The sequence below is a fragment of the Panulirus ornatus genome, chromosome 8 (assembly GCF_036320965.1).
Source record: "Panulirus ornatus isolate Po-2019 chromosome 8, ASM3632096v1, whole genome shotgun sequence".
NCBI lineage: Eukaryota > Metazoa > Arthropoda > Malacostraca > Decapoda > Palinuridae > Panulirus > Panulirus ornatus.
Genome location: NC_092231.1, coordinates 20474230 through 20488686, shown reverse-complemented (window position 1 = coordinate 20488686; position 14457 = coordinate 20474230).

Genomic DNA, 14457 nt, shown 5'->3' with positions numbered 1-14457 from the left:
TCCATCAAGTTTACAGTAACTCGTAATCATCAAAAACTCCCTTTCTTTGCATTAACTCCTCAGTCAGTTTCTTATAATTGCCACTCACTCTGTGAAAATATACTTTCTGCGGGAACTATTTTTGAAGGCATTACTATGATGGCTAAGTAGCTGGCTACAAGTTTCCACTCTTGCAAAAGGGTCTTGTGTAGCCTTCCCAACGCTTAACAGTAATGTTGTTTTAATAAACAGATACAAATATGTATGGCTGACTTCATGACAAGTAGACATGCGAAAATCACGCAACATCATCAGAAACCTAACTGATTTCATGACACTTTATATCACTGCCACTCGTCCTGTTCTACAGGTCACATCTACCATTCATGTGTTTTTCCCGCCAAGTAAATAATTTCTGTATTGCTAAAATCAGCAAATAGTTATCTTCCGCTTCGTCAAAATCAGTGTGGGTGGGAGGGAAGGGGAGGAGGTGGGGTTGTTGTTGTCTGGGGGAATCAGTGGCGTCGTCGGCTGTACAACGCAACCTGAGGGAGAGCTGTGGTCGTGTCAGGCTAATGGCAGCGTCGCTGAACAATGGGATCAAAAATCCTTCACGTCCACGGTTCCCCCGCTGCTCTTGTGTTCCTTTTCCCCAACCTTCGCTTGATTTATGAGACCCTGGCCGCGATACTCACTCTTTTCTGAAAGGAAACTTCCAGTAAAGTCTAATGGAAAAGGCCTTTCAGACAAAAAAATATATATGTATTAAGAATGAAAATTTTCATGAACCATGACTTAAGAGTTTGGTTTTGTGAGACATGTGTAATAAACCAAGTGTAGGGAACTTTTACTGCAGGAAGTTAGACCTCGTCAGAGATGTGGACGAAGAAGTAGACAGAAGTTAACAACTTGTGAGTTATTCAAGATTCCTCAAATATCAATACTGTACTTAAAAATGAATGAATGTAGAATTGTTCATGACCTAAGTGATAAGACTTATATAAGCTGTTTGTATGACCGTCTTGGCTTCTGTCTTAGGAAGTTCGACTGAAATTCTTCATGTTTTGAATAAGTTATTTCTCTCGTTGGAGATTAGAGTGGGACTGGTTTGTGGAACAATCGCTAACTACCGATTCAAGGATCAAATCTTTATTGTCAAATACTATACAGAGAACATGTGCAGAACACCATATATTTACCTGAACTCCCAAAAAACTCTCATGTCCCATGATATCGAATCAAGCGGACGTGGTAGTGACAAAGTTCAAAGGGGACTTTGTGGGACATGGTTAATATAAGCAGAGCTTTGTTAGCTACTCATGTTCTAACAGTTATCAAACGTTTTAGCACGTAAATCACACGCAGATGCAACATTCTCCACACAGCCGGGAATCATCTTAGCCAAGTGAACACTCATTTTCATGTGGAGAGACTGAGAACAGTAATGTACGACACAACAAGCACCCTGAACCCAGAGGATGACGTAGGGAGAGAGTTAATCTGCAACGTAAGCCGAACTCTGACAAACCTGCACCCACACATGTGTAATAATCTACACACACACACACACACACACAGAAATACAAGAAAAAACTTGATTTTCTCCTAAGCTTGATTAGTAACTCATGACAGACTACGGCTACTTGACAATAATCACACTGTTCCTTTGCCAATGAAACATAACATTATGCCTAACAAAGAACCACATCAGTGACTGAAGCCCCCGTACTTCACATAGAGTTTCATCTGGCTACGTACTGGTGCAACATGTTAAGAGCGAAGCGCAACAACGAGGTAAATAAGACAGCCAGCTGTTGTAATCGTGCTTTCCACGCCGTAGGCTGAAACAAAACTGGCAGCTTTGACAGAACAAGTTCACAGGCAGTCCAAAAGCTTACACTGAACACAATACATGCAGCTGAAAGTTTGAGTGAGGTTACTTAAGTTGCAAGTGTGGCATAAACAAGACCGAGAAGCATAAGTGCTATCACATGCGACCATCACAAGCAGATAGACCTGGCTCTAAGAGGATTCACTGAGGAACGTTTGTTGTTGTTACAAAGGACGTAACTAAACGTAGTATGTCTCTTGTCAGTTAAATGACTATACGACGAACGTGTATGATCCCTTCACTGGGTACCACACGGTATAGATCACGCTCTTAAACTGAAGCTTAGACAAACGATGTTACAGAGTATCGTAGTTGTACCTTACAGCAGTCTCATTCATCCTCGTTACTGTACTTCAGCTATCAAATACCTCATCTAAAGCGCCACTGTAACTTCCACGCTACACAGTCTCCTTCTTCAGTACCATATATGAGGAGCCTCATTCATCTGTACTACTGCATCATGACCAAGCCTGCTAAGTGCATCAGCACTATAAGTATTGTATTTCAGTGGAGGTTTTGTGCATGTTGCAGTCATACGCTGTACCTCCCAGTGTGTATATGTTCTTTTCTATAATATTCGTGTGAGGGGGAAGGGTGAAGCCGTCATGAAATTATGTAAGAGAGTTTGATTCCTCACATGACTCTATAGCGAATATTTTCGTAAACATTAGACAACTGTAGATTTTAGATTGGTATTTTTGTGTAGGAAGTGAACATGTCTGTACTTTAAATAAGGACTGACAGGTTTTTGTTTTCCAACTTCCTTCTTTTGGTTTTTCTATTTTTCTTTGTCCTTTAATCCATATGTTCCTCTCCAACCGATCAGTTATATTAATCGTTTCTGGGGCGACTACTCCTTTCATAACCTATCGACAATGGTGTCCCTCAGGATCCTATCCTGCAGTCAACACTATCTTTTTTTCTATACAAAAATGATGCTCTCATTCTCACGCTGATGATTCCACTCGAAACGATTCAAGTCTGGTCGGCTCCTCCCTTCCCTCACTTTCATACTCGTTCTCCTTCTCGCGCTGAACATACCTCCTCTCCTTATTCGGTCCTGAGGCTTATCTTCGGTTCGGGAGAAACAGTAACCTCGTTAAATTCAGTTTCTAATACGCAGCTTTTTCTAAATGTCACTCATTTCCCTCTGTTCATTTCAAACACCACATTTCAAACTCTAAAGAGCAAAAAAAACCTTTGGCATAGTCATTTTATCTACTCTTTGAAAGGTGTTGTATAGATGTGCAGAATTTATTAAAGAAACGCCAAATGCCTTCCATCATCGTAATTCAGCAGTCACCTCTGCTCTCCAACCATCTATTTACATCCACCATGATGTTCCTTGCTCTCTTCCTTTTCTGCAGGTAATTATTTTAGCCAGTGCTGTCGTAAGCTGTTCGAGCATATCCCTCCCTCAACATGGTTTGTACCCTTGGCACGCCTCTGGCTGTCGCTTCCCATAGTGTCTGTGTAAAGAATGGCAACACGAGGCTTGACCGTAATTGATACCTTCCCTTTTCTCTTTTTTTCTTGAGCAGTAAAGTTCAGGAATCCTTAACCTCCTTCCAGCATCAACTGATCTAATAAATTTTCCGTCTTTAGATGTTACGTCTACAAACATCTGAAGGGCTATGATTCATTGCTTCAACACCATCATTCAAACCACTTGCTTTTCTTTTTAATATTTACAGTAACGTAAAGACACTGTGGCACAAGTCTTTACGCTTCCTCCCTTATTCTTTCCGCTGGATGACTTGTGGTGGGAGACTAGAGCCAGGTGAACAGTGGGTGTCTGCCTGGCTGTGCCATCCACGAGATCATCACCTCACCATCCTTTATCCCTCGGGGTATCTTTATGTAATGGGTCAACACGAATGATGTCCGGTTATCTAAACACACAGGGCTTCTAACTCGTAACTACTCTCTACTTCATATTCTATTTGGGTTGTAAGAATTCAGTTAATAGATAATCCCATTTCCCGACAAATCAGAAGAGAGAGAGAGAGAGAGAGAGAGAGAGAGAGAGAGAGAGAGAGAGAGAGAGAGAGAGAGAGAGAGAGAGAGAGAGAGAGAGAGAGAGAGACTTAATGAGAGCAAGAAAATGACTGAGTGAGTTAGCTTTACAGTGGAATGAAAAAGTAAAAAAAAAAAAAAAAAAATTGCCCTGAGCAAGATTACTGTATAGCATTTCCCCTGACAAGGTTATCTCTGTACAGTACTTTTAGTACATGATTGAACGGAGCCAGAAATACGACGAATAAGTATATAGCTTTAGCGTTGATACTTGGGAGACAACTGAAATGGCAAACCCGCAACTAAACCCGGTCCAGCCACGGGCAAGAATGATACTGGACTGAGCAAACAACACATTCTGTATGGAATAATGGCATGCACCCTCACCAGCTCAAGCCAGATACCATGGTAGATTACTGGACCAGATTCATCTGACAACCGATGATATAAGATGATAAATAAATCCCTGGTGGTGGGAAGACATTAATAAATGGGTACGTAACCTTCGAAGCGATACTCTCATCAAGGAGCTGAGGGATAGGGAGTGCCATTTGACGGACACTGAAATTATATTCTCGACGAGAATATGTTTCCAAAACTTCGGTTTCCTGTTCCCTCCGACTCAAGTTCCAGTCCTTTGATGTCCGCAGAAAATGAGGCAACTTTTCACATTTCGGGGAAGGTTTATGAAGGCGAATATGAATAAAAAGTTGGAAAGGTGATTTTATAGCTACTCTCCCTGGACTGTGGTGGAGACTTTCACCTCTGAAATATTTTACTTATGTAAAAGATTTTTGAGTTGCGAGGAAACCTATGATGATGATACACGTGGAAATTATGATTCTAAAAGTACTGAAATAAAACTGAAGAAAGATGGAACAGGGATAGTGAAGAAAGGGAGCAATAGACATGACAAATGGAGGTCATAAAAAACGATTCAACACAAACAAGGCGAAAGAAAATGAAGGAAAGAGATTAGAAAAATATCGCATAACTGAAGGAACAAGTATCACAGTAACGCAGAGATAAGGAAGTAGAATATATGGAGGAGAGAGAGAGAGAGAGAGAGAGAGAGAGAGAGAGAGAGAGAGAGAGAGAGAGAGAGAGAGAGAGCAGACATGAGCAAGTAAGGCATGAAGTGTCCAGAAAAAGGAAGCAGAGACGCAGGGAGTGACGTAATCGTGAGTGTACGAGAACTGGTGGGAAGACAAGACGGCGTCACGGGAGAGTCAAGGATGATGATGGTCACACACACACACACACACACACACACACACACACACACATAGGACTACGTGTATCATGGTATAACACCATGACTCCCATTTATGGGGCTTCTGCAGCTTCGAAGCTGCAGTGCAAATAGAGCCGGGGAAACAGTGGACACCTTCGTAGCGAGAAGGTCCTAAAAAAGAATTGTCCCCTGACGATGATACGGTCGTGACGATGTGGACTTCTTGCTCGCAGCGAGGTTATGGGGTTATGCTATCTAGCTGCCATACAGATGGACCGGGGTTCGATATTCAGGGTATAATGGTAAGTAGTTTACTCCATATATATATATATATATATATATATATATATATATATATATATATATATATATATATATATATATATATATATATATATACATATATAGACTGACATTTTGATACAAGTATTTCTATCTCAAAATATGTAAATATTTACTACTAGCATTCAGAACATTCTCCTTAATCTGATGCTGAATACGTTGAGCCACAAAAAGAGCTTATTTCTTGCGCTACAGAGAAATGAGAACAGTCGAAATAGATTTCTTATGTTGACTTTTCCTCAAGTGAAAGAAGGTCTTGGAATGCCTCATCTTGCAATAGGAAGCTGGAGGCTGGACATCGCCAAGATCCCGCCTCCCGACACCTTCCATACTACTACCATCGGACCAGCCACACCCCAGCCGTCGTGGTGCACTATTGATCATGCATCAGTTCCCGGGTACCTGGCTACCGTGGTCCCTCCACCACCAACCATCATGCCTCCACCACGCCCTCTGTAGTCACCCTATAGTCATCTCCTCCCTCCTCCCCCTCCACCTAGTGCTTACCGTGACATCTTTGTGGCCTACATAATGATCCTTCTACCACCTTCATGATCCCTCTATCATCGTCATGATCCCTCTATCATCGTCATGATCCCTCTACCACCGTCATGATCCCTTCGCCACCATCGTCCAAGACAACCATAAGCCTCCGTGTCTATGTTGGCGACGCCACACCTACCATAACCTCTCCATGGCACTCGGACTTCGGGAAGGGATAAACATTAAGTACATACACTTAAATAAGATCGATGTAAGGTTGGTAGTAACATGGAACTCAACAAACTCCACGTTCCAACTCAGTTATGACCCATCCACCCCCACCATGACTCCCCCATGCAAGCTATGACCCGTCCATCCCCCACCATGACTCCCCCATGCCAGCTATGACCCCCCTAAATCCACTATGACAACTCCCTGCCCACTATGACACCTCCACATCCACTATGACCCCTACAGGCCAACAATGACACCTTCACACCTATTATGACCTCTCCAAGCCCACCATGACTCCTCCAGATCAGCTGTGACCCCTCCACGCCCACTATGACCCCTTTAAGTTCATCATAAACCCGAAAGCCACCATGAATCACTTTACGCCTATCAGAGTCCATCTGTGCCCATTATGACCACTCCACGCCCATCATGACCCGTATTAGCAGCATAGCTGGACTCCACAGCATCAGAGCCTGGTCTTATAGGCCAACAAGGGCCATCCTTCACGGTTCAGTGTTATTTCACCACCATAGTACCCATTAAGCTTATGAGTGGCCACACCACCATAGTACCCATTAAGCTTATGAGTGGCCACACCACCATAGTACCCATTAAGCTTATGAGTGGCCACATCACCATGATACTCATTAAGCTTATGAGTGGCCACACCACCATGGTGCTCATTAAGCTTATGAGTGGCCACACCACCATGGTGCTCATTAAGCTTATTAGTGGCCACACCACCATGGTGCTCATTAAGCTTATGAGTGGCCACACCACCATGGTACTCATTAAGCTTATGAGTGGCCACACCACCATGGTACTCATTAAGCTTATGAGTGGCCACACCACCATGGTACTCATTAAGCTTATGAGTGGCCACACCACCATGGTGCTCATTAAGCTTATGAGTGGCCACACCACCATGGTACTCATTAAGCTTATGAGTGGCCACACCACCATGGTACCCATTAAGCTTATGAGTGGCCACACATTTCAAGTATTCACAGGCAGTAAGTCTGGAAGGCCATTTGAACCCAACGGAGCCAATTTTCATAAAAACAATTTCAATAAAAGATTTTTTTTTTCTCCTCCGTGCAGCGACGGGTCACCAATCAGGTAGATGAATAGTTTTACGTAAGGGAGAACACATCTAGCGACTAAAAGCAGAGGCTTGGCGTTCCAGGTGTACAGCGGCTTCTGTATAGCACATTCAATATAACAATATCCATTCTGACTGATGTTATCCATTCCACGTTCCTTGCCCTTCATTCGTGATCGTGGGGACCAGGCTGGAGGATGACTCCATCCCGCCCTTCGTGACGGCTGCGTCATAAACAGCGTCCTGCAGGCCTGTCATTAGGTTAGGTGTTCGTGCCGGTACGTCGCTTCTTCACGGAACCTCAAACGTCAGGTAATTCCTCCAGGTACCTTAAAATTTACTTAGTGAGAGGTGGGCCGCCTTATCTTCAGCAGAGTTACGATACAAGTCGTGGAGGGACGAACCCAGATAAATGGACATTTTCACCTCTGGTATTTATTTATCTTGACGGCTCTATGTTTGCTGGTATTCATGGCGGTTATCGTATCATAAATATCAGCAAGACAAAGAATGAAAGATTCCCGACATTCTCTGCGTCGTTCACAGTTGATGATATTCTTTGTTCCTATGTTCCTTTTTTTTCATGTGATGAGTGACGTGATGTGCGAGACACAGTCTAAGCTGAAGAGTTAAGCATAAGACTGGTTGCTCCTTGTCCCTCTTCCCCTTTCTCCCCTCAATCTTTACTTCCCTCCTTCCACAAAATTATGTCCATCATCCACAGTTACCCTCCCAATATTCACACTGAAGTTCTTCACCATCTTTCACTTTATGTTGCCTTCTTACTCATCACGTACTTTCACTCTTGTAAGATTTTTTGTTTCTGTACATTTGCCCCCTCTCCTCCCTTTATTTTGTCTCTCATTCCCTCCTTTTCTTTCCTCTCAGATTTTCAATCTTTTACTTTACCCCTCCTTTCCTCCTTCACCCTTTCGTCCCTTATTGTATTTTCAAGTTACCTTTCATCTCTTTTCTCTCTCTCACCCGTCCTCCTCTTTCCTTCTCATACTCTCCTACTCCCCTCTAGCCTTCTTGACTCTAAGGATCTCCTCTTCTCTCTTTGAGACTCCTCATCCCACATCACCTCCTGGCCTCGCCACTCATAACCATCAACCACCATTGCTCTCCCCTCGTCCCTGCACCCCACAAGCCAGCCCTTTACCCCAGTCAAGCCCTCCTCAGTCGGCCACTGTCCTGCTGCAGCCCTACAGGGACGTATATCGTCTGCCTTCATCACCTGAAGAAGTTAGATTTACATGATTTACGATGACGCATTCTTGCCCCGAAGAACCTTCATCACAACAAAGCCTCCACAATACATCAGGACTTAATCCCTCACGTTTAGGGTAATGTTCTGCATTGTGTGTCGTGAGCAAACTGGAATATATTCCTCATAAGCAGTATATCTTGGGGGTACGATGAAGTCTGCAAGAGTCTGCGGGTGTTTGAAGCCCTAATATCAATGGGATGAGTTACAGTACAATGTAGTTAGTGTCTTACAGAAAAATGCTTGCGTTAGTGACGTGCAGAGGCATCCCTACGGCAGATGCTGATGTTATCGAAGGTAAATATCAGTACTGTTATCCTCTGAGGTAAGGGGGTATCATCTGGGTCAAGAGAAGAGAGAGAGAGAGAGAGAGAGAGAGAGAGAGAGAGAGAGAGAGAGAGAGAGAGAGAGAGAGAGAGAGAGAGAGAGAGAGAGAGGGGAAAAATTTCACGGGAAAATATCTTGTCTTTGCTGGGACACATTCCGTCGCCCAGTTGCAAGAAACTTGCATTTTCTGTCGGCAACACAGCTGAAGTATAATAAGCTCGTCGCTTGCAGTGTCTGCAAGCATCACAAGAGTGACTTCAAGAATTGTACAAGCCTTCACCTTCTCCTCTGAGGGTAAAAACCTACACGTGAGGAAAAATGTAATAATACAAGAGGATTTTTCAGTTTAGAATATACATTATTAGCCTAATCTATCTATTTTTTCCTAATCTACATGAGCCATGTAGAGAGAATGGCATCACTGTAGCTCTTAAGCAAGGTGATCTGAAGGACAGACGTGGAGGCTGAGGGAGAAATGGACGACAAAAACAATCTGCAGATAAAATAGCAAACTGAGACGTGACATCAAGACGTCTACATGTTCATAAGATATAGATCATCTGGCTTCAATAACCTGGTGATGGACGGCTCTGGCAGCCCGCGGAGAAGTATGGAATACGAACACTAAGATAGATGGAAAAAAAAGAAATATAAGCAAGAAATAGTTCTCAAAGGTGTGTGTGTGGGGGGGGGGGGGAAGACAGATAGATAGATAGATAGATAGATAGAGAGAGAGAGAGAGAGAGAGAGAGAGAGAGAGAGAGAGAGAGAGAGAGAGAGAGAGAGAGAGAGAGAGAGAGAGAGAGAGAGAGAGAGAACTGGAAAAGAATAATCAACAAAACGTAATTACGTTCCACGAGTGTGATGTGCTTACCGAAGACACGTTAACATGAGTCAACACAGAAGACTGAGCCAAAGGAATGGTTTCCTGGTGGTGATGAGGTCAAGTAAAATGAGACAGAACTAGCGCGATAATGACCCTAGCATTCATGGAAATTGAGGACAAGTTTCATTGGAATCACGGCCAGAGATAACACGTAGTACCGATATGCTGATGACGTGATAGCTGCAATTCCGAGACGAACGAATATAAAGTAGAAAGCTGGACACCTGAAGAATGTATGTTGGAGTATCAAGTAAACCGTGGAGGAGGAGGAAGAGGAGGAGGAGGAGGAGGAGGAGGAGGAGGAGGAGGAGGAGGAGGAGGAGGAGGGAAGACTGCTGTGTCTGGACACGGTTATCTGAAAAAAGGAATCACGGCCTGAAGTTCTCCGTATAAAAAAGACGAACGAATCAGGATGATTTCATTCATTATCTGTCCGCCTACATTGAGAGGACGAACTCAGGACTAGTGATCGGTTTAGTCTTAACAACCACAATCACCTGCAGCCAAAGAATTCTCAGAAGAGACGGATATGTTGTTGAAGCTTCTATGAAGCTATAGGCTACTCTAAAATTTGAGGAACAAAGCGAGAAGAATAATGAAGAGGTGTAGAGAAAATGGATAGGAGAACGTTTCGAAAAATAATGCGAAATTCTCAATAGTACCAGTTCGAAATTAGGTAATATCAGTAACAGACTCGAACAACAAACTAACATGGATAATGCCACATCGTGGCACGACAGATCAGGTCATAGTTGAAAGGGCAGTAGGTGGGCAAACATTTTGTAAAGTGACATGCCACAAGCGCCAGGAACAGTGAAGATGGTGTAGCGAGAGTCAGGAGAGAAAATAATAACTGTGGTGGATAAAAGCAGTGTAGTATAGTAGGCGTGGGGACACAGAACGTGGCAGAGTAGTGTAACCCGCAGGGGCAAGGTATCCTGCAAGACAAAGTAGGACAAGAGGCCCTCGGGCGGCAGGAAGATCGAGTGGGTGTGGCAGGACAAGGCACGTGAGGGGCATAGTGCCCTATCGACTTCCTCACCTCCGGCTGTACTCCAAGTACCGTCTGGCTGACTCACTGGACACCCAAGTTCCGTCTTATGTTGTTGTTGTTGCTTCTGCTGATGAACTGTCACGTGTGACCTATTATCATTGTGTCTTTAGCCTCTGAGGATGGATGGCTGGACCAGAGAGCTGGAGGCGTAATCTTCAGACCAACTCTTAAACTTTATCATTAATAAACACAAGTTGAGCTTCCTGTTATCTGGATATTGTTTAGTAGCTTTAAGACGTCTTGTGTGTGTGTGTGTGTGTGTGTGTGTGTAACGAAACAGATGTTGTCATAATGAAAACGTATTAACACACACATAGACACACAGACACACACACACACACACACACACACACACACACACACACAGGTACCTCTGCTATACCTGTCGTTCCTCCCGCCCTCCCCATGACCCGTCGGTCGGATGGACACTTGACAGAGAACAATTGTAGCTCGCGTCACACACATTCCCTGTGCCAGTCTTATGTCATTTACTGCCCTCCCTTCCAGCTTTGTCTGGCCAGACACGCCACCAGAGACATGCATACTGTCGCAATCATGCACGCAAGATCAATCAAGAAGACTACCATAGTCATAAAAGCCATAGCAATTATATACGCCATCATGGTCAAGCAAGTGGTCACACACACACACACACACACACACACACACACACACCCACACACACACACACACACACACATACACACACACCCACACACACACACACACACACACACACACACACACACACCCACACACATCACACACGCACACACACACACACACACACACACACACACACCCACACACACACACACACACACACACACACACACACACACACACACACACACACACACACACACACACACACACACACACACACACACACACACACACACACACACACACACACACACACACACACACCCACACACACACACACACACACACACACACACACACATCACACACACACACACACACACACACACACACACACACACACACACACACACACACACACACACACACACACACACACACACACACACACACACACACACACATCATCATCTTCATCATCACCATCAAAGTCATTTGCTCAAGCAAGTTCGTCAAGCGACCAAGTTTACTAAACCCGGCTATGTACGTCACCAGTCATGCTCAGTGCGAGGAGCCTTCATGCCATCACAGTTACGAGCGCCACCGTAGCCATGCAGGAGTACACAGTTATGCACATACACACACGCCACCCAAGACATAAGCACATTCAGACATGCCTACACCGTAAGTCACTCCCACACAGACCTATACACCTTAACAAACCTACACACCATTCGAGCCTTCGTAGTTACAAATGGTTTACAGGTACTTCTCCTTCTCTGTGTCAGTGCTACTTCCACTGCTGCATAGAGACGAGAAACGACCCGTGGCCGTCTGTTCCTCTTTTGTATTTCTCTGTGGCACACCATCACCATCAGGTGTTTCAGCTTCCCTCATGCACAAAAACATATACATATCTGTTCACCACGTTGATCATGACCTTCAGATCTGTCATGCAGGTCACCAGTCACCACCACCGCCACAGTCATGCAGACTTGAACAGTAATGCACATCAGAGCGCAATTACACTCATGCATATCGTCATATTCAGAGACGTGAGGATGATCATGCAAGGTCTCCAGGCTGATTGTTGCACAATAGTCTGTACAAAGTCTTTCATAATCATGAAAAACGCCAAGGTCATGCACGCCATCATCATCATGTACACTACTGCAGTCTCGTATGCAACCAGGGTCAAATGGGCAATCAATCTCACATTCTAATGTAATTACGAATACTACTGCAGTCATACGCACACCTCAGTGGCAGACATACGCACCACCTCAGTGGCAGACATACGCACCACCTCAGTGGCACATGAACACCACCACAGCCATACACAACACCTCAGTGGCACATGAACACTAACCAACTTGGAAGAGATAAGAGTCAGGAGTGACCTGATCAAAACCTTTCACTTTAAAGAATAGCTCAGTGATGTAGACAGTGAACAGTTCTTCGTAAGATGTAGGGACAGAACAATCAGAGGACTTAACACGAAAGTATGCAAGAAACTTAAAAAAATGTAAAGAAATACTTTTATGATATATGAGTGGTGGATGAGCTATACAGAATGGCTAAGGACATGGTTAAAGTAGACAACATGCATAGATTTAGGAAGTGCATGACAGTAGAACATGTTCAAGAAAGGCCCCCCCCCGAGCGTACAACTTGCTCCCCCTACAGGAAAAATAAGTAACCACAAATAGCTAAATACTCTGACTCAGTTGTGGGGACCCATGTGATGACCCGGGTTCTCTGCTCATGCCAGATCGTCCGCCTGCTCAGTCCGCTCCTCATCATATCTACTCAAACATTTGGAGATAATGAAAAAGACCATAAGACCAGCGTGACATGGCTACGGACAGACGGCTCCACATGTTCGCCTCTACCATCAACCAGGCCTTTGTAACCTGAGGCAGTAAAGTAATTTGTTTAGTTCCTTTGACACTGCAGTGGGTCACTCACACTCAGGAGGGGAGTGTGAGCCACCCAGGATGTGGTATGGTGGCGTAGCGCCACGATATACGTCGTCTATGATGCTCCTACAACTTTCGAAATCATTTGATCGTTCTTGTTAAGCCTCGCTTTTACCTTCCCTACATAATGTTACTTTCTCCCTATACAAGAAAATCTCAGTCTAGTGATACACAAAGCCTGTTATATCACCTTGATATCAAAGCGCGTCAAGCCATAAGCCGTAATCCTCAACCATTTCATTATGAAAGTGAACAATCCTCGAGAAAGTAATGAAGAACATCGTGCTACAACCGTTAACAGTGAACACATCGGCAAAGCCGGCCCTCCCCATCTTCCCAGCTCCACAACTGCTCTGACGAATCTCTATTAAACTCATTCTGAAATAACTGTCTTGCTACCATTGCGAATCTCTTTTAAACTCATTCTGAAATAAATGTCTTGCTACCATTGCCCCTGCCTTCCTGATAATTATACCAAACTGCGACTAAATTTTCATCTGTTTTCTTATCACTTGCATATAAACCTCAGTAAAAGGCAGCACAAGGCAGTAAGAAAGTTTCCGAGAAAAGAAATACTTCTCTCTACCTGCTCACGAAGGCAGAGGGAATTGATGGTAGGTATCCGCTCTGACCTACTGCTCTTATGGTTTCATTGAGTCTACATCATCTTCCTGGATAAAGACGACCAATGTAGTTCCTGATGAGTGGGTTAAGAGATCCCTCGCTAGGGGACTATCAGCCTGGATCCAACATTCGTACTCGTCACAAAGTTCTTGAGATAACAATATTTTGCCAACTTGCTAAGTATCGTGACGTCAACCAGTACATTGTCAAGATTCTACTAAAATATCTTTTCAACCTGATCAAAGAGGAGGACCTAAAAGTAGAGGAGTTGAACTAATCCCTTCCCTCAGAAGTAATCCTTATGAGAAAAGACTGAGACATAAAACCATTCTCTTCAAAAAAGCCCCAAACTCCCAGTGGATCTGAAGACTCAGTGACCAGAGGTAATGGTATGAAGATGAGACGAAGATGTTATCAATGTGCACAATTTCTT